Below are 20,570 nucleotides of genomic sequence, written 5' to 3'. Positions count from 1 at the left end.
TGCCCTCTGTTCACACACACTGCAAAAATACCCAAGGGCAAGTCCCCAGGCCCTCAAAATGGACTCTATTGCCAATCACCAGCTATAATAATCTTATTCCCCCGTCAAATCTATATGAAGGTTTTTTTGACTATGAAAACAGCTCAGTGCTCTCGGTGATAAATGTCTCTGTACCCAGTCTCCAGCATTCACAATTGTTCACATTTCTTATGCTTGTTCTAAATCTGTTTTCTTTGAAATAAAAGAACGAAAAACTGACAAATCACACAGAAGAGGGCTTTTGTTTCCCCTTCTGTGTCCCTGTAGGTACCTCTCTCCCGCCGACCCTGCCTAGGCTCCCCTTGAGTGTTCCTCCCTGCCCTGAGCCAGGACCACTGGCTGCTTGCTGAGACTTGAATAGTCCCAGAATGTCACATTCCATGAGGTTCTTAGAAAGCAAAGACTCCAGCTTATTAGAACCAATCAGGAAATGTCAGGGCAAGGAGAGGACTGGTTGCCTCGTGTGTGTGTGTGTGTGTGTGTGTGTGTGTGTGTGTGTGTGGTGGGGGTGGGTATGCTCTTAATGTCTGGAAGAAGCCAGAGACCCTGGCTTCCAAAAACCCTGCAGAAGGGACTCACCCACTACTGTGTTCATGCACAGGTTCATGATCTCCTGAAGATCTAATCTAATTCTCTCATTGGGGAAAGGAGAGTAACAGCTTCTTCATGCCCCAGGGCTGTCCCCTTACCTGGACCAGCCAGAATCTAATTCTCCATAGTCTTTAAGGTATACATTCAAAATAACATCAAATACCTGCTTCGAGGCCTGGGCACTGGGGATTGCTATGAATATACACACCAAGGCCAAAGTCTGTGTCTCTGAGGATAGTATTCTGCCAGTGGAGACAGTCAACTAAAAAGCAGTTGAATGGTGATCAGGTTGTGGGGGAAATGAAGCAAGGACGGAGGAGGAGGAGGAGGAGGAGGAGGAGGAGGAGGAGGAGGAAAAGAGGCAAGTGGGCTGCCACTGACAGACACCTGAGTGGCCAAGGGAGGCTACTATAAGAGAGTAGCATTGAGCCAGGACAAGAGTAAGGCAGGAAGATGTGCACAGGGGTGCATTCCTGAAGGTGGTCAGTGGGGTGAAAGTGGGTCTGAGATTTGCAGAGCAGCTCAGGGGCTTCCTGGGGCCTTGGAGCTACCAGGGTGTGGCTGCAGGTGAGGCAGAGGGGCAAGGTGAGGAGGCAGCACCTGCTTTTGGTGTTGACTTTGAATCTGAGGTCACTGAGCGACTCAGAGCAGAGATCGTGCATTTGAACAACAGCTGCAGGAGGAAGCCTGCACGGCTCCCCCTCTCATCTTGCTTCTCTCCCACACGGTAATGAACGTTGTCATTTACCGAGCACCTACGGGCTGTCTAATTTACCCTTCACTGCCGATCCACCCGGCAGGTACTGTATCCCCCACCACCCTCCCACTCCACAGATGAGGAAACAGATTCAGAGGGGGTAAGCAGCTTGAGCAAGGTCACACAGCTGGGAAGAGGCAAAGCTGAGATGCAGATCCATCTTATTATGAAGCCAAAACTTTTCATACCTTGGATCTTGGACTCAGTTGGCTGAGAGAAATCAAAGAAACCACTCAGTGTGCCTAAATGCTTGTCCTCAGCCTGAAAACAACATTTCCAGGAGTGCCCCACTTGAAGATGTTGCTGTAGCCGGAGAGGACAAGAGTGGCCAAGAAACAGAAACACCCCCCACTCCCTATCGCAGCATGAGGACTAAGTGGACGGGGCGGGGGTGGGGGGGATCCTGCAGGTGAGAGAAAAGAGTCCCAAAGCAGATTCAAGAGAACAAAGAGGCCCCCAAGTGCAGAGGACCCATGTTCAGGGTTTCCTGAGGGCACATTACAGGCAGTCCCCAGCCTACTGTTATCCCAGAGCCCTGAGGTGCATGGGAAAGGAGTTCACAGGACTGGGTCAGTCTCCGCCACGCCTCTCCTCCAGTCCAGTGAAACGCGAACCCAGACGTGGCTTGCGGATCACATTCCGTGGAACCCTAGTGCATCGTCACCTGCCTACACCTTCCACCCCACCCCATCCCCGGAGACAACAGAGCTGAAGCAACAGAGATCAGAGGGTGATGAAGGGGAGTGGTGGGCTTGGTGGATCCCGGCTATCACGGTGGGACCTAGTGGGCCGCCATGTTGCAAAATGGGTTCCTGACCCGGTGACCCTGTCAGGGGTTGCTGGATTGAAGGTTGTTAAGGATGGGAGCTCTAGGAGAGTAGGGAGCCTCTCTGTTCGTGTTCTCTCCGCATCACCTGTCCGCTTGACCTCCTCGTTCCTGCTGAACCTCAGTCCTCACACCTGGAGAACGAGCCAGAACTGAGTGCCGGACCGAGAGGCCCTTGCCTCGTCTTAAAATCGAAAAGGCATCAGTTGGTGAAGTACTTGTCTCAAAACCACGGGGATCAGAATCTGATCCCCAGAACCCATGTAAAAAGCTGCTTGGTGACATGTGCTTCAAACTCCAGCACTTGGAGAGGCAGATGAAGATGGATCCCTGGGGCTCATGGGCCATCCAGGCCTAATTGGCAAGTTCCAAGCAAGTGAGAGACCCTGTCTCAAAAAACAAGGCGGATGGCCTCCAAGGAACACTACTCAGGTTGTCCTTTGACCTCCAAAACCACATATGCACACAAGTGCACTTGTATCTACACACACATGAATACATGAACAAGTACACACACACACACACACACACACACACACACAAAGAAAATATAAACAGTAAGAGTGAGGCCTAAAAAAAACTGTCCATAAGTAAAGTAAATAACATTTTCATGCAATGTGTGTGTCGGATGCACACATCTATGCACAAAGGGCAGAGGAGAACTTGATTGTCCTACTCCAATACTTCCTTCCTTGTTCCCTTGAGACAGGATCTGTCACTGAGCCTGGTGGTCTGCAAACCCCAGTGATCCTTCTGTCTGCATCCCTCAGCTTACCCCAGCTCTGAAGTTACAGGTGCATAGATCCATACCCACGTTCTTATGTAGATTCTGGGTTTCCCCTCTCTTTCCCTCTGGCTGTCTCTCTCTCTCTGTTTCCCTCACCCCCTCTCTGTTGTGTGTGATATGTGTGTATATAAAGGCATACATGTGGGTAGTATTTGTTCATGTGGGTGTGCATGTATGCAGAGGACCATAGTTGATGTTGGGAATTCTCTTTGTTTACTCCTCCTCTTGATTCAATAAGGCAAGGTCTCTCAATCAAGCCCGGAGCTTCCCCTGGGGATTCTGGGTTTCTGCCTTCTGAGGCTGCATTTATGGGGAGCGGGGGGAGCCACCCAGCATTTATCTAAATTCTAAGGATCCAAACTCTGGTCTTCATGCTTGTGAGGTAAGTGCTTTAACCACTGAGCTAACTCCCTGCCCCTAACTCTAGGGATTTGAACTCAGGACCTCATGCTTGGTCGGTCGGTGCTCTTACCTGTTGAGCCATCTATTAACCGATTTTTGGCACTTTCTAAAGTGTGGTCTCCTTCTCCCCCTCCTCCAGTCCACAGAGGGCAGAACCACTCTGCCCTGGGGGATCTACATGAAGCTAAGGGCTGGGTGGCTGGTCAAGCGAGGCATTAACTCAGGACCAGCGGTTCCTCAGAAGATACTTTCCTCCAACCACTCCCCTCCATTCTTAAGCAGAGTTGGCTTCCCAGCCGGCTACTCTCCAGGGCAACCAGAACAAAGAGGCAAATCCTCGGCTCAGAGTTGCAAAAGAGGCTTTGAAATCCAGAGCTGAGACTACAGAGTCTTACAGCAGCCAGGGTTTGAATGAGAAAAGGAATTTTGTAGGTCCAAAAGCCTGCCTTTGAACTTGAAGTGCAGACAGCTGATGCCCATAAGCTCTGGAGAGGGATGGCATGCATCATCACAGAAGCCAAGATTCTACCCAGAAGACTATTCAGGCTGGACCTGCAGGTGAGAGGGAAGGAAAGGAGCCCTGATCTCACAGATGCCAAGGAAGGGGCCCTAAGGGGATAAGAAAGAAGCCACATCTGTACGGGGGGGGGGGGGGGGGGGGTGTCACCAGCTAAACAGGGCACCATTTCTGAGGCCTGAGATTGTGACCCGCCTCTGCCTATCACAGAAGCCTTGGAGCAGAGGCAGAGGTGAGCTAGCTCTCCCCTGACTCTTTCCCCATCAGTGTCAACCAGATGTTTCTGAAGCTCCAAGATGGGGATAGGTGTGTCAAGGCCCAGGGTAGCAGGCTCAAAGGGCTGAGCAGTAGAGGTCATAAGCCAGCTGCAGGGGTGGTTCTGTGACCCTAGAAATCACGGGCCAGGTTATCTGGGCGGTTGGAGGAGGATGGGTCATGATGAATGACACAGAGACAACAGTCAGATGTGGTGGCACTCACCTGCCATCCCATCAGTTGAGAGGTAACGGCGGAAGGATCAGGAGTTAAGGCCAGCTTTAGTGACATAACAAGTCTGAGGCTAACCTGATATCTGTCTCAAGAAAGCCCAAACTGGGCCAAGGGGATAGCTCAGCAGCTTAAAAAAAAAAAAAAAAAAAAAAAAAAAAAAAAGTGCTCGCCTTGCTTGCCTGACTCCATGAGGTTGATCCCAGAACTACAAAGGTAGAGAGAACTGACTGCAATATTGCTCTCTGACTTCCATGTGCTGTGATACACACCACACACAAACACACACCATGCAGATGCACACATATACACTAATAACAATAATTTTTATAAAGATTTATTTTATGGGTATGAGTGTTTTGCCTGTATGTATATATGTATGTATGTGTGGGAGTCCACAACTGACTCAGTTTCCCATTTTGAATCTGAAGTCTATTCTGAGTCAATAGAGTTCAGGCTTGCTTGCTCCAGGGCTGTGAGAAAGTCCTGATTAGCCCACAGGAAGGAACATAACTATCTAGCTATACACAAGCTGCTGACACCAGCCAGAGGTACATCCAGATAGAAAATGAAACTACCTTGCTCCTTGACGCAAGGACAGAATAGATAGTGGCTGAATGCCTGGGCTGTGCATTGTTCTACTTCTGTCCTTCAAGACTGTAGATAATCTGGCTGTGAAATAAACTCAGGACTGTCTGGCATTGACTGGCAGTCCTCTCGACTCTGTTCTGTCTTCTTCTTTGTCTCTACAATCCACACACCTCCACCCAGATACCCAGTGGACTCACCAGGAGGTTCCGACAGGTAGCGCCTGCTGTGGGGGCTGGGCACTGGGGATTTCATGACAGACACCACAGGAGAAAAAGGAGTGCACTCAAAAAAGGTGGAAGCCGTGGTAAATACGACTTGAGAATAAAAGTGATAAGTGTAAATAAAAAAAAGCGGATGCGCAGTAAAAAAAATTTGAGAATAAGTGTAAAAAATAAGTATGGGTCAAGGAAATAGAAAACAGCTGTTTGTACATTTACTTAAAGATATCTTAAAGGCTAGAGGTACCAAAGTAGGAGGTCAGCAACTGTGTAAATTTTTAGAATTTGTAGAAAAGATTTGTCCTTGGTTTCCTGGGCAGGGTACCTTGAATGCAGATACTTGGAGACGTATTAGAGTTAAAATACAGAGGTATTGGGCTGGAGAGATGGCTCAGTGGTTAAGAGCACTGGCTGCTATTCCAGAGGTCCTGAGTTCATTTCCCAGCAACCACATGGTGGCTCACAACCTTCTGTAATGAGATCTGGCATGCAGGCAGAACACTGTATACATAATAAATAAATAAATCTTTAAAAAAATACAGAGGTATTATGATAAGCACGGTCCAGAAAAGCTTCCAGCAGATGTCTTTAGTCTCTGGACACTTATTTGGGACAGTTTAGATCCTCGTCCTGACAGATAGAAAATGTTTCCTGAATCAAGTAAAATGCAAACTAAACATTCTGCTCTGCCAGAGAGATCGCTTTATGCAGATGCTTTCATAAAGTTATCTAATGATAATGGCCAGTTAGATTCTGGTATGAGGCAGAATTAGAGGAAGAGGCTGCTAAGCATTGTAATGAAGATTCTCCCCCACCTCAAGATTCTCCCCCACATCCATTCCTGACTATGACTGGTTTCTCTGGAAAGATTAAGCAGGTCACTACTGCAAACCATTAGCCCAGTGTCTCACTTTCAGATCTGTTCACTGCAGCTGGTAAATGTAGATGTGAGCATTCTTTGTCTTGGTCTGTGTTCCTACTGTACTATGTTACTGTTCTGTTCCATGTGTTGAAGGGGACTGGGTCCCCCTGACTGAACTGAGATAAGCAGGTAGCTCCTGCCAGGTAGGGCTTGTGTATTGCAAGAGAAGACATCTGTTAGATGAGGCCATCTTCTCAGTGCTGATGTACCAGTACTTGGCTGTCTGTGTAAGTCTTACTTGTTTCTGTCTACTAATCTCACTCATTTTCCTGGAAGAGAAGGAGAGAGAGGCGTGGCAAGGGCCGCCTCCCTCCGAAGCTCTCTTGCTATCAGGCCTGCAGCACTTGTGGAGCTGGTCTTGGCCAGCAAGAGAAGCTGCAGCCAGTCAGTGTCTCTCAGAGGGTGGGGGTGTGCATTCTCAGAGCAGGAAGGGCAGAGACAGGGGTTACAGGTGAAGTGGCAGGGAGTTTACTGTCTACAACTGACAAGCCGTGCTGAAAGCTGACAGAGAGTCCGGAGTTAATTGTTAATTATTATAGTCAAAGGAGTTAAAAAACTTCTTTTTCAGGAACACTGGCAGCCAAGGGCACACTCTGTGCCCACTCTCCCCCTCCCTTCCTTCCTAAGCCAAGTCCTTCTTCACTGTGATAACTTCAAGGTCTCTTCTGCAGGCCAGCAGCTTCCCACCTTAACCCTTCTCTGTCCTGATACTGCTTGAAAAAAAAATGTTGAATTACCAGCCTGCATACTTTGAAAAGCTTTGACTTTAGAACAAAAGTCAAAGATACACTGTGTTTGGGAGAAATTCTGCTTTTGCTTCCACAGGAAAAGAAAAATTACATGGATTTTGGTCATTTGAGTTCAATGGGTTACAAATACTTGTCATCATTTAAGAGAATTGGTTACAAATTATTATGGGTTAAGATTTAAAAAAAACTACTGCTATCTTAAATGGTTCACATTGATACAGGTTTTTTATATTAATAAAAATATGTTTTTGTTATGATATATACATATATATGTTTCTTTTTTTTTTTCTTTTGTTTTTTTCGAGACGAGGTTTCTCTGTGTAGCTTTGGAGCCTATCCTGGAACTCACTCTGTAGTCCAGACTGGCCTCGAACTCACAGAGACCCACCTGCCTCTGCCTCCCCAGTGCTGGGATTAAAGGCATGCGCCACCACCACCTGGCTTCTATTCTTTTTTGAAATGTTATACCTATGCAATGTTCTAAACTGCAGGGAAGAAACCACAAGAAAAAGGACTTGAATGGAGATTTGCATATTGTTTGAAAAGCAAGAGAAGGCAAAAGACTGGGATAAGGAAAGGAAAGGGGAAAGAGGAATTTGTCTATGTCTGGCTGGTCCAGAAGAGCAAACACAGTCAAAGGCCTGACCTGAAGGCACATGGGAAGTTGTAGAAGGCCAGAGGGGATGTGAACACTGCTGAATTTGAAGGGAAACTGTAGCACATATTGGGGATTTTACCATATTAGATTAATTCTGGTTGGTTTTCTTCATTTTAAAAATTAGCCGATGATTCTGCCTTTACAATGTTTAGGACATATATTATAACCTAAGGAATTAAAGCCTCAGAAATTGGAAATAAGAAAAGATGAGTTTAAAACTTTGAATGATTTTCAAAAGTTATTAGGGGCTATCCAATAGTTACGATCTTATTTAAAATTATCTACTGGTGATTAGAGCCTTTGAATGATATTTTAAAAGGAGATGATGATCCTAATTCACCCAGACAGTTACCTGAAGGAGGAAGACAGGTTCTTTCACAGGTTGAGAATGCTATTCAGTATCAGCAGGTACATTATATTGATTATGATCAACCTTGGCAAGCATATATCCTGCCCACTAGACTTACTCCTGCAGTCATATTATGGCAAAAATGGTCCACTTTTATGTTTACATCTTCCTGCTTCATCAGCTAAAGTATTATATTCATATTATGAAGCTGTAGCATATCTAGTGCACAAGAGTCAAGTTGAATCTAGAAGATATTTTGGCAAAGAGCCTGAGACTATTGGTGTGCCATTCACTCGACAACAAAATTGATAGGCTATTTCAAATTAATGATTCCTAGGCAATTGCTTTTGCTCAATTTTGGGGTTAAATTGATAATCATTATCCTGTTGATCAATTATTACAATTTGCTTAGATGCACTCTTTTATTTTCCCTAAAGTGGTAATGCAAACTCCAGTGAAAGATGCTGCTTTAGATTTTACTAATGGCTCATCTAATGGAAAAGCAGCCTATGTATTCAAAGGAAAAGGATATGTAATCTAGACTACTACTGCTTCAGCTCAAGTAGTTGACGAGCTGTTGCTGTAGTCTTTCAAGTTATTAAAGATGGTTCATTTAATTTATATACAGCTAATCATTATATAGAGAGAGCTCTTCAAGTTATAGAAACTGTTTCTTATATTAAAACTACTAATGAGCAAATAAGAATGTTATTTCAACAAATTCAGGATGCCATTCATTTAAGAAAATTGCCATGTTTTGTGAGACGTATTAGAGCACATTCAAATCTTCCTGGTCCATTGGCTGAAGGTAACCCTTTAGCTGATAAATTTACTCGGTTGATTGCTTTATCTCAAGTTGAGCTTGCTCAGGGATCACATGTGTTGCATCATCAAAATAGTAAAAGCTTAAGAAAACAATTTGGTTTAACAAGAAAAACCGCTTGTCAAATTGTCAAAAATGTGCTACATGTCCACAATATCTGCCTGTACCTTATTTTGGAGTAAATCTTCGAGGTCATCTTCCTAATCATTTATGGCAAATGGATGTTACTCATATTACAGAGTTTGGAAAATTGAAATATGTTCATGTAACAATTGATACTTATTCAGGATTTTTAATGGCTACTGCTCAAACTGGTGAAGCTACCAAGCATGTAATTGCTTGTTGCCTGAAATGTCTCTCCTATATGGGAATACCAAAAGTTATTAAAACTGATGATGGATCTGGATATGTTAGTAAAGCCTTTTATCAATTTTGTTCTCAATGGCAAATTGAGCATAAAACAGGTATTCCTTATAATCCTCAAGAGCATAAAACAGGTATTCCTTATAATCCTCAAGGACAAGGTATCATTGAAAGAACTCATGGCAGCCTCAAAATACATCTTCAAAAATTAAAGAAGGGGAAATTATACCCTCCGTCAGTCATCACATAATGTATTAAATCATGCCTTATTTGTTTTAAATTTTTTAAATGTGGATGCTTCTGTAAAATCTGCAGCAGGTCAGTTTTGGCATGAAAGCACCACCACAAAATTTGCCCAAGTCAAATAGAAAGATCCTTGTACTGGTTTATGGAAGGGCCTCGACCCTGTATTAATATGGGGACGAGGGCATGTTTGTGTTTTTCACAGGATGAAAGTGAAGCTCGTTGGTTGCCGGTGTATGGAGCAGAGAGGTGCTGGCCCTGATGTTGCTGATGACCACACAGAGACGCCAGAGTGAGACCTATTGGGCTTATGTTCCTGATCCACCAATTTTACATCTTGCAACTTGGGAAGGAAAAGTAATGACACCAGGCTTTTAGATCAACATGCCACCCAAGTGTTCCAGATTGCTCGCAGTTTTTCTTATATTGGATATGGTAAAGGGATTCCTGTATGTTTTGCAAAAAAAAAAAATACTTTTTTGCAAAAGGATGTCTTGGAGTGTTTCCAAAACAAGTATTGGGACACGATGAACAATGTACACATTATACAAAGTTATTGTTTCCTCAAGGTAATTGGATAAGTAATATTTCACCCCCCTCAATGATTTCCTCCACGCACAAAAGAGTTGGGAGAGTCTAACAGAATCTTGTTATGGAGACGATATACTGGCATTGTTCCTTTAAAGTATAACATCACAGGGACACAGCAATATATTCTTGACTAGTCCAGAAATCAAGATGATTATAGTGACTTTTATCCTGTGTCTACAGCAGAATCTTGGGGCCAAGGACTGTCAGCTGAAATTTGGTATTCCAGTACTGGATCTCCACAAACTTATGTTTGGAAACTTGCTGCCACATGGGAACAGTGACAAGACATTCCAGTCACTTGAAGCCTGTTTGTCCTCTGGAAGGAACTGTTTTAGCTTGTGTTAAGTTGCCCTAAGTTCTTTTAGTTGGTGAAGCAAATATTTCTATGAATAGTTCTATGTTTAATGTATCATGTCTTAATTATATTTTGACTAACTGTATTTCTCAAACGGATAATCATACTCATGTAATAGTGTTAAAACAACCTTCTTTTGTGATATTGCCAGTATATATGAGTGATCCATGGTTTGATAATAAAGGGTTACATGGTTACAGACAGAAGCCTGTTGCTGGATTAGTTATAGCAGGATTTGCAGCTCTTGTTACTATGCTTGCTACTACTACTGTTGCTTCAGTGGCCTTTGTCTCAATCCATTCAGACAGCAGCCTTTGTTAATCAATTGTCTATAAATGTTCCTATGACCTTAGAGATTCAAGAAGGTATAGATGTGAAAATGGAACAGAAATTGAATGTTTTGTATGATGTGGTACAATTTCTGGGAGATGAACTCCAAAGCCTGAAAACAATAGTGCATTTGAAATGTCATGCTAATTATGAATGAATTTGTGTTACATCTCTTGTATATAATGAAAGTGCTATTGGATGGGAAAGAGTTAAAGCACATCTTAAAGGAATTTGGCATGATTCTAATGAATCCTTAGATTTGGCTAAATTACATCAAGAGATTATAGAAATGAAAAAGGCTGAATTGGATTTTTGACACAGCTAAAACAGCTGAAGATATTTTAGAACAATTCAAAAAGGTTACTCTATCGTGGTCATCATTTACTTTGCTCTTAATAGTACTGTAGTTATTGGATCATGTGTCTTAGTAGGCATAATCTGTTTGCCTATGATTTTCAAGCTGATTATGAACTCATTATGGAGATTGGGCTCGGAACTCCATGAAGTAAAACTCTGCACATTCCACTGACTTATGATACCAGAGGCTGGTAGCCAAAGAGTGAGTTTTCCTTGCCTCCTTTCAACCTAAGACAAGACATGATGATGGAATTCATGCTCCCATGATGGGTAAGATTGGAGTGTGGCAAGGAACAACCTAAGACAGGCATAGTCATCTGAAAGACTCAGTGGGATCTTAAATAAATAAAAAAGGAGGAATTGTGGGAGCCCACAACTGACTGTGCCCCAGTTTGAATCTGAAGTCTATTCTGAGTCAATAGAGTTCAGGCTTGCTTGCTTCAGGGCTGTGAGAAAGTCCTGATTAGCCCACAGAGTCTCCTTGAAGGGCTTTGAGAAAGTCCTGATTAGCCCACAGGGAGGAACATACTATTTAGCTATCCGCAGGCTGCTGACACCAGCCAGAGGTACATCCAGATAGAAAATGAAACAACCTGCTCTTTGATGCAAAGACAGGATAGATAGTGGCTGAATGTCTGGGCTGTGCATTGTTCTACTTCTTCCTTCAAGATTGTATATAAGCTGGCTGTGAAATAAACTCGGGGCTGTCCGGCAGTGACTGGCAGTCCTCTCGACTCTGTTCTGTCTTCTTCATTGTTTCTACAGTCCATACGCTTCTACCCAGATACCCAGTTGACTTGTGGGCAGATTCCAACATGTATGTATACTACCTGTAGTGGTATTTGCTCCGCTCATGACTTTGGGCTATATGGCCCAAAGGAGGCGGTGCTTTTTGCCATTGTATGTGACCTCTTAAAAGAGAGAAGAAAGAGAGGTCACATGGTCCCTTCTTTTTATTTTTTAATTTTTTTATCAAGCGTGATTGGACACAAGACAATCTGGGAATTGAACCCGGTTCCTCTGGAACATCAGTCAGTATTCTTAACCACTGAGCCATTTCTCTCCTCTCAAGTTTTCCCCAGTGAAAAATAAGTCTTTCCAATAGCAATCTCTGAAGTCATCCAGAAGGAAGATGGGGCTCCACAACAATGACTCTGCCTGGTCCATAATGATGCCATTGAGCCAAAAAACACTACTCAATGATCAGCTTTGGACTGCAAACTCTTCAGGACAGTTCCAAGATGAGATGGTCCATCATATTACACTTCTAGCCAGAATCTGAGATAACCTTACCTGTTACTCTGAGACTGGCTACAAACATTACAACTATTACTATTGAGACTTAACCATTTGGCTTTCTTACAGGATCCTGCAGAGATACCATCAGCCCCTAAACAGCAGGAAGCAATTTTAAGAAAACAATGCCCCTCTCCCAAAAGTTTTCATTATCTCAGGGTTATAGGGTTGGGGGGGAGGACAATAAAACTTAGACTCATGATTCTTTTTTGGAAAAGAAAAAAGGGGAATAGATAGGTATAGTATATTAAGGTAGATTTTTGTATATACTAGTAAACTAATTTAGCAAACTATCAGCCTTAGATAATTTGCACTGATATGGATTCTTATATATAGATACAAATGCAAACTATTTTTCTACTCCTATTTAAGATAATTTGTATATTGATACAAATTCAAAACTATAATTGTCATATTGTACACATATTCCTACTCCTATCTGAAATATTTTGTATATTGATATAAATGTAAAATTATAATTGTCATATTGTCTGTGTGTTCTACCTTTGCTTAGGATATTTTGTATATTGATACATATTTAGGTTATTGTTAACATATTGCACTATACATTTCTACCTCTGTTTAAGATATTTTGTATATTGTCACAATTTAGTCCTTATACTGTACATCTATTTACAGATTGTTTACCTTGATATGTAAAGCCTTAGTCCTTGGGTTATTTAAGTAGATAAAATTTACACATTAATAGTCACCCATGATTATCATATCTACAGTTATGTTAGTTAAGTTTTCCAGATTTACAGAAATATATGTCAGATGGATAGGTAATCTTCAAACACTTCATAGACCTAGAGAATATGGCATTTAAATGTTTTGATAACTTAGAATTCTGTTGACATGAGACACAATTGCTCCTGGCAGTACTCATCTACTCCTGAGAGAATGTTGAGCTTCAAAGACACTCTGTATGGAAGTTTGTCTTCTTCTTGGCACAAAATGGTCTGCTGGGCAAAGAACTGCCCTTGCCTTGACTGCTGACGGTATGATTGCTGTCCTTTCCAGACGAGCAGGACACAAGGAAAAGCGACTACTGAACCTTGCCAAGACAGGGTAAGATGGTCTTTCAAAATTCCTGCTTCTGAAAATGGTCTGTCAGATATTCTAGGCCTGTAGTCAAAATGGATGCCCCCAATGGTGCTGAGAATCTTTAGGTGACTGTCCAGGCTGCCAGCTGTCTCTGTCTATTCTAGCAATTTTTTGGAAGCTGCTTGCTCTCACTTCCTGTTTTCTCAGGTAATATTTTCCTTCTCAGGTCTTTGATGGAGTTGAAGACTAGATAGTTACAGTTACAATCCTCTCATGTATTAGCTAAGAACATATTAGGTGCTAGAGTTAGATTCTTCAGGATAGGACAGCTATTGGAGTAATCTCAGTAATTTGCCATTTACCTATGACCTGGACATTTCTGGACATTGAGCATGTGTCTCTTGTTTGACCTTGTTCTTGTTGGTTGTAGTTCCATTTTTGTTTATGTTATTACCCTTTGTTTCTCCTGGACAATACCTGATAGTCATTCTTATTGTATATAGTTTACATTAGGCTTAGAACCTTCTTATTTAGACAAAAAGGGGAAATGTGGTAGTATTTGCTCCACCCATGACCTTGGGCTACAGGGCCTGAAGGAGGCAGTGCTTCTTGCCGTCATATGTGACCGCTTAACTACCAGCTTTCCTGGTGCTTGAGGAGGCCAGAGGGGGCATCAGATCCCCTGGAGCTGGAGTTACAGATGTTTGTGAGCAGCCATGTGGGTGCTGAGAACCCAGTCTGGGTCATTTACAATTCAGCTCCAATGATAACTTTATTTATTTATCAATTGATTGATTGATTGATTGATTGATTGACTGATTTACTATTTATGAGATGGGGGTCTCATTATGTAGCCCTGGCTGGCCTGGAATTTGCTATGTAGACCAGGCTGATCTCAGACATCTACCTACCTCTGCCTCCCAAGTGCTGAGATTAAAGGCATGCACCACCAACCACCATGCTCCTTTGAAAAGGCTTTTTTAAAGTCCAAACAAAGCCATGTGAATAGGTGTGTCTCTCCTGCTTACAAGCTGTGTGGAAGGTAGTCCACTCCCTAGGGAGAAGGAAACAACAAGGAAGAAGACAGAAATCCTGACCTGATTGGATTTGAGAACTTAAGGGTAGATCCATTCACTGGAAATGGAGTGAGACTGGGAATAACTAGACTAATATCTTTGCTAAATCCAGCTACTGACAGACCAAGACATGCACACACATATATCTATCTGTCTGTCTGTCTATCTATCTATCTATCTATCTATCTATCTATCTATCTATCTATCTAATTTCCCCTTCTTCTCTCCCTTGAGACAGTGTTTCACGTACTATATCCCAGGTTGACCTTGAACTCAGTATGTGGGGTAGCCCTGAACTGCTGATCCTTTTGTGGCCATCTTCCAACTCCTGGGATTACAGGCATGTGCTGCCACCGACTTTAAGTAGTGCTGGGGATCAAACCCAGGGTTTGTGTGTGCTAGGCAAGCACTCTATCAACTGAGCTTCATCCTCAGTTACATAGTGAGATGTAGCCTCCCAGCTCACTGTGAGTGGTGCCACCCCTGGGCTGATAGTTCTGGGTGCCATAAGAAAGCAGGTTCAGCAAACCACAAGGGATAAGCCAGTAAGGAGCACTCCTCCACTGCCCCTGCTTCAATTCCTCCCTCCAGATCCCTGCCTTAAGTTTCTTCCTTGACTTCGCTGATGGAGTACAAGCTGTGAGAAGAAATTAACCCTGTCCTCCCCAAGTTGATCTTGGTCATGGAGTTTTATCACAGCAATAGACAGCTAACTAAGACACACAACAGACCTTGGAAGCTGAGCACAGGTATGTGACCTACGTGTCCCCAGAGTGTCCCCCAATAAGTACCACACAGATTTTTGAAACAGAAGGGAGAACAGCCAAGCAGGATTCTGCCTGATGAAGGGGAGTAGCAGCCAGGGCTATATCCAGAGCAGCAGGGGAGCTCCGGACCATAGAAGATGACTGTGTGCCTCTAAGCCTTGTCCTTGCTGTGGGATGTTCTGTATGGCAAATGTGTTGCTGATTAGTCATTAAATAAAACACTGATTGGCCATTGGCTAGGCAGGAAGTGTAGGCGGGACAAGGAGGAGAATAAAGCTGGGAAGTGGAAGGCTGAGTCAGAGAGACGCTGCCAGCCACCACAATGAGAAACAGAATGTGAAGATACCGGTAAGCCACGAGCCATGTGGCAAGGTATAGATTAATGGAAATGGATTAATTTAAGCTGTAAGAACAGTTAGCAAGAAGCCTGCCATGGCCATACAGTTTGAAACCAATACAAGTCTCTGTGTTTACTTGGTTGGGTCTGAGGGGCTGTGGGACTGGCAGGTGATAGAGATTTGTCCTGACTGTGGGCCAGGCAGGAAAACTTAAGCTATATGTCCTCATGTCTGCTTGAGGATTATATGAGAGTTCAAAACCTCTAAAATATTTTAATTATGTTCCTTTGTTGTGTGGTGGGGAGGGGATGGTTCGTGCATTCAGATTGTCCTGCATTTGGAGTATCATGGCTTTCTGCAATCCCAGCACTTGGTAGACTGATGCCAAGAGATTATCGTAGGATGTCATAGGCCAAAGGATATCGTAGGGGCTGGAGAGATGGTTCAGCAGTTAAGATTACTGGCTCTTCTTCCAGAGGACCTGGGTTCAATTCCAAGCATCCGCATGGCAGCTCACAACTATCTGTAACTCCAGTTCCAGGGACTCTAGCAGCCTTACTCAGACATACATACAGGAAAAACACCAAATGCACATAAAATTTTAAAAATTTTAAAAATAATCAATTATTATTTAAAAAGATTGTTATAGGATTAACACTATCCTAGGCTACTCAGTGGGACTTTGACCCCCAAAAATAATAAAATAGGGCATCAAGTCAGCAAGATGTGCAGAGGGAAAATTCACCTGCCCCCAAGCCTGAGGACCTGAGTTAGATTCAAATGATGAAAAAGAGAATCAACTCCTTCAAGTTGTCCTCTGACCTAAGCTGTGGCACACTTGTGCTCGCCTCCCCCACCCACACAAAATAAATGAATCAAGTATCATTTTAAAATATAAAATAAGGCCATCAAATTGGTTTCTGTATCTTTCAAGAAACTTTGAGACCCAGGTTGCTATCACTCTGGGAGTCACATGAGCCACCCCCACCCATTCCTCACCCTACACCTACCTTCCACTGTGAACCAAGGAGCCTCTGTGCCACAAGATGCTGTTTCTGTCCTGGGTTGTCAGTGTCAGCCTTCTGCCTATGGTACCAGGGCCCAGTGGGAGAAGGTGACTGTTGTAAGACTGGATGCCTAGGGTCCATACCTGTCACTGGACACTGGAGCTCATAACATCTTTGCTGAAAACAGCTTAGCATCATCCGAGCTTAGGTCAGGCGGGCAGTTGCCTCTCTGACTTGGCTGTTTACCTAGGACTTCACACAAACACACACAAACACCTTACACATTCTAACACTCATATCCTCTCCATTTAGCACAAAAGTAAATGAAGCCCTTATTGTCACTGGCCGCAAATGAGAAGCTTCTAGGCTCCTGCCCATCCCAGGCCCCCAATTAAGTGACCTGATAAAAAGGTCCAGAGACAGTATGTGCTCACTAAATCACATGACTTTGGGCAGGTGGCTTCTTCTCTCTGACTCAGGTTGACCTGGTTATTCCAAAGGTCTTTGGGAGTTGGGGGAGGACGTGTATTCCTCAAAGACTTTTTTTTTTTTTTTTTTTTTTTTTTTGGCAGATCTGTTTGGAGCGGCACCTGGAGGAAGCCAGAAGTACTCAGGGGCCCTGACTCTTCAAGAGAAACCCTGGGTGGGCGGCCCCTGGTCCCATTCCTCCCTTCTGCATGTGTGGTTGTTTGGGGAACAGTTCCTGGGGAATGGGTGGCTCTCCAGATGGTCAGAGAGGAAATCAGAGAAGTTTCATGTACTCCATCTGCCTGTGTGTACCATGCCCACCATCCCCAGCCCCCAGCCCGCCCAGAGCCTCCAGTTCCCACAGACAGATGCCTTTGAACAAGCCCCCTCTTCACTCTCCTGGGAGCCCCATTTTCCCAGCTGGCCAGCTGTCAAGCCCATGAGCTACTGGTTCTGCGTCATCACGTGCTCCAGGCCAGATGGTACCTGTCAACATCAGCTGCCATGCTGCTATGACGGGCAGCAGCCTCACACATGTCCCTGTGCGTAAGAGGTACGGCCTGGCCCAGCTTCACTCCCTCTCTGCCCTACTCTGCACCCCACCCTAATGCCGTCACCACCCTGCCTACATGTGTCCTCAACATGCCCCCACAGGGAGACACTCTGTGCTCTAGCTGCAGAGGGGAAGGCCCACGGAGTATTCTCAGCACCTGGCAAGCCGTGGGAGCTGAATAAAGGTTAATCATGAGCATGGCACCCCTGGAACCTTTTCTAAGATACCTGTAGCGTGGGGAAGGAAGCATTCTGGAAGATCTACGGTAGTCAGCTGCCACAAAGGTCTGGCAGAGTGTGACCCTGGGAACGGGTGGGGCCCAGCCATGCACAGGGCCAGCCTCCCTGCCAGGTTAGACAGACTAATTACTCACCCACCAGGTTGAAATGTAGGGTCCCTTCGCCCCAAGAGGAAAGCTGCTAGGATCGGTCAGAGAGGCTGGATGACAGACAGGGAAGGGGAGGCTGAAAGGGCAGTGCAGTCACAAAGAGCACAGAAGATGTCCTGAGGGTCACAGCCAAGGAGGCTGGCAGGGAGCACACAAGAGCCTCAGCTGTCTGCTGCACAGATGCAAGGAGCCTGCTGACCAACATCCCGTCATCGTCAGGGCAGGCGACACCCAGAAACACACATCTGGTACTTCCAAGGCAGACAGTATAATTCCATCCACTCACCCACCCATCCATCTATATATCTATCCATCCTTCCATCCATCTATCCATCCATCCATCCATCCTCTCATCCATCCACCCATCCATCCATCCATCCACCCACCCATCTACCCACCCACTCATCCACCCATCCATCCATCCATCCATCCATCCATCCATCCACCCACCCATCCATCCACCCACCCATCCATCCACCCACCCATCCATCCATCCATCCATCCATCCACCCACCCATCCATCCACCCACCCATCCATCCACCCACCCATCCATCCACCCACCCACCCATCCACTGACCTATATTCCCCATGTTCTTCCAAACATTCTAGACAGCACTGTGCTGGTCTCTGGTGTGTCAGTTGTGAACTAGACAAATGCTGTTTGTGCCCCCTGCTGAGTCTTACCAGCCAGGAGGTGAATATGGAGGGCCACGAGCAAGGTCTTCAGATCTGAACAGCCTGCCTTCTCCAGAGTACCCATTTCTAAGGCCCTAGCCATGCCCCGGGTTCAGCCCATCTGTCACTGTCCTCCTGCACCTCAGCTCCCTTTAGGCCTATTGCAAAGGTCTCTAAGGAAGCAAACTTGACTTGGGGCTGAGTGACCCTACCAGGCCATAGCTGCCACTGAAGGGTTCCAAGTCCACCCCTTACCAGCAGGCCTTATTCACATCCCTTATGGCTATGTGGCCTGAGACAACTCAGGCCTACCAAGCAGGGACCCTACAGCTACCACCATGGCTCAACCTTGACCCTTTCTAGACATCCTTCCTGCCCCTTATGCTACCTTGTCCTCACAGAGTTTCTTGGACTGGGGCAGAGGACCCAAACAAGGACCCATGAGTTGTCTACCGGGAAGCAGGCTGTAGCCCCTGCTGTAGACAGAAACAGAAATTCAGGGAACACACAGTATATCTTCACCCCTCCTTGGAGGCTGAGTCCACAGCCCCTGCTCAAGAATCATTATTGGGCGCATCATCTCACATGTCCTGGAAACTGGGCATGCAGGGCACAGAATAAGGAGAAGCAATGGAGAACGGGTGTTATCAGACTCTAGTGTCCCCGACACAGACACCATGTCCCCTGCTGGGTCAGTTAGAGAAATAGAACAAGCAGGAAACATGAGCTGTAAAGTGACTCTCCTGGGGAAACAGATTCAAGAAGTGAAGTGGGGTTGGGAGTGGTGAATGTATGTGGGTGTGTGAATGTGTGTGGATGTGCATATGTGTCAGTGTGTGTGTGTGTGTGTGTTTGCTTTGTAAGTTGCTATATGCATATCCATTTGTGTGTGTGTGTGGTGTATGTATGTGTGTGCATGTGTGCACGCACGCATATGCGTTCATACTTAGGAGAGGGGTGGAGTTTTACCTTGAATGTCTTTCTCAATTGCTTTCCAACTTATTTTTTAAGATAGTCTGTCACCAAACCCAAAGCTCATGGATTCAGCCAGGCTGTCTCCAGAAGCTCCAGGGATCTCCTGTTTCTGCCTGCCCAGCACTGAGACCGAAGACACATGTCACTGTGCCCAGCTTTCGTCCATAGGTGTTGGGGATCCAAACTCCTCTTCATGCTGTGCAACAAATGATTTTCTGACTGAGCCATCTCCCCGACCCCTTGTATGTCTATTTTCATGTGTCTGCATTCCCGAGTCCTTGGTCATCACTGTGTCTAGATGTGCATATGTAAGTGTCTTAGGTGCTCGTGTAAACACCTATGTATAGTGTACATGTTCTTCTTGTGTTTCCAGATGTGCTCATGTCATTTGTTATTTTTTTAAGTTTTCCTGAAACAAGGTCTCGTGTAGTCCAGGCTGGCCCATGTAGCTGAGGATGGTCTTAAATTCCTGACCCTCCTGTTTCCACCTCACCAGTGCTCCTCAGATATGTGCCACCATGACCAAGTGTGCAACTGTTATATTTTGTTGGTGTAGATGTGCCTGTGTGTTTGTATATAGGCATCTTCAGGGCTCTGTGTCCTTTTTAACTGCTTGTGTGTGCTTTTGTGTTGTCCATGCATGCGTGTGTGTGTGTATGTGTGTGTGTGTGTGTGTGTGTGTGTGTGTTTGGGCAGGGAGGGGCTAGGTAAAGAAGGGTGCCCTCACCCCACTATGAAGTTATGATAGGACATTGTTGGGACCCAGGCCTGTCTCGGGTTGGTGACTCACCCCTAATGTTGTAGGCCATGGACCAGCAAGTCCCCACGCACAGCCTGTGAGCCTGTCACTGGGCCCTGAGTCTGGTTGGGTTTGGAGCCCAGAGACTATGTGTCCCTGACTCCCCTCTTCCAACCCTGGAACCAGCTGGAGCCTCCCACAGCCCACATGGAGCCCCTGCCAGGCTGTGGACAGCCCCCAGGCCTGCTACATAGGACTGCACTGGGTACAGCTGGGCTCCAGGGCC

General features: G+C 45.0%; 1 long non-coding RNA gene across 1 annotated transcript; it reads left to right on the top strand.

Annotated features, from left to right (window-relative positions):
- The first annotated feature begins 15,330 nt into the window (after positions 1-15,330).
- LOC128094849 (uncharacterized) lies at positions 15,331-17,709 on the top strand. Its single transcript, XR_008213095.1, has 2 exons — positions 15,331-15,488; positions 17,058-17,709. It is a non-coding gene; the product is annotated as an uncharacterized LOC128094849 (long non-coding RNA).
- The last annotated feature ends 2,861 nt before the right edge of the window (positions 17,710-20,570 follow it).

Source organism: Peromyscus californicus, unplaced genomic scaffold, assembly GCF_007827085.1.
Source record: "Peromyscus californicus insignis strain IS unplaced genomic scaffold, ASM782708v3 Scaffold_4__1_contigs__length_199733344, whole genome shotgun sequence".
Taxonomy (NCBI): Eukaryota; Metazoa; Chordata; class Mammalia; order Rodentia; family Cricetidae; genus Peromyscus; species Peromyscus californicus.
This window is presented reverse-complemented; position numbering and strand designations above follow the sequence as displayed.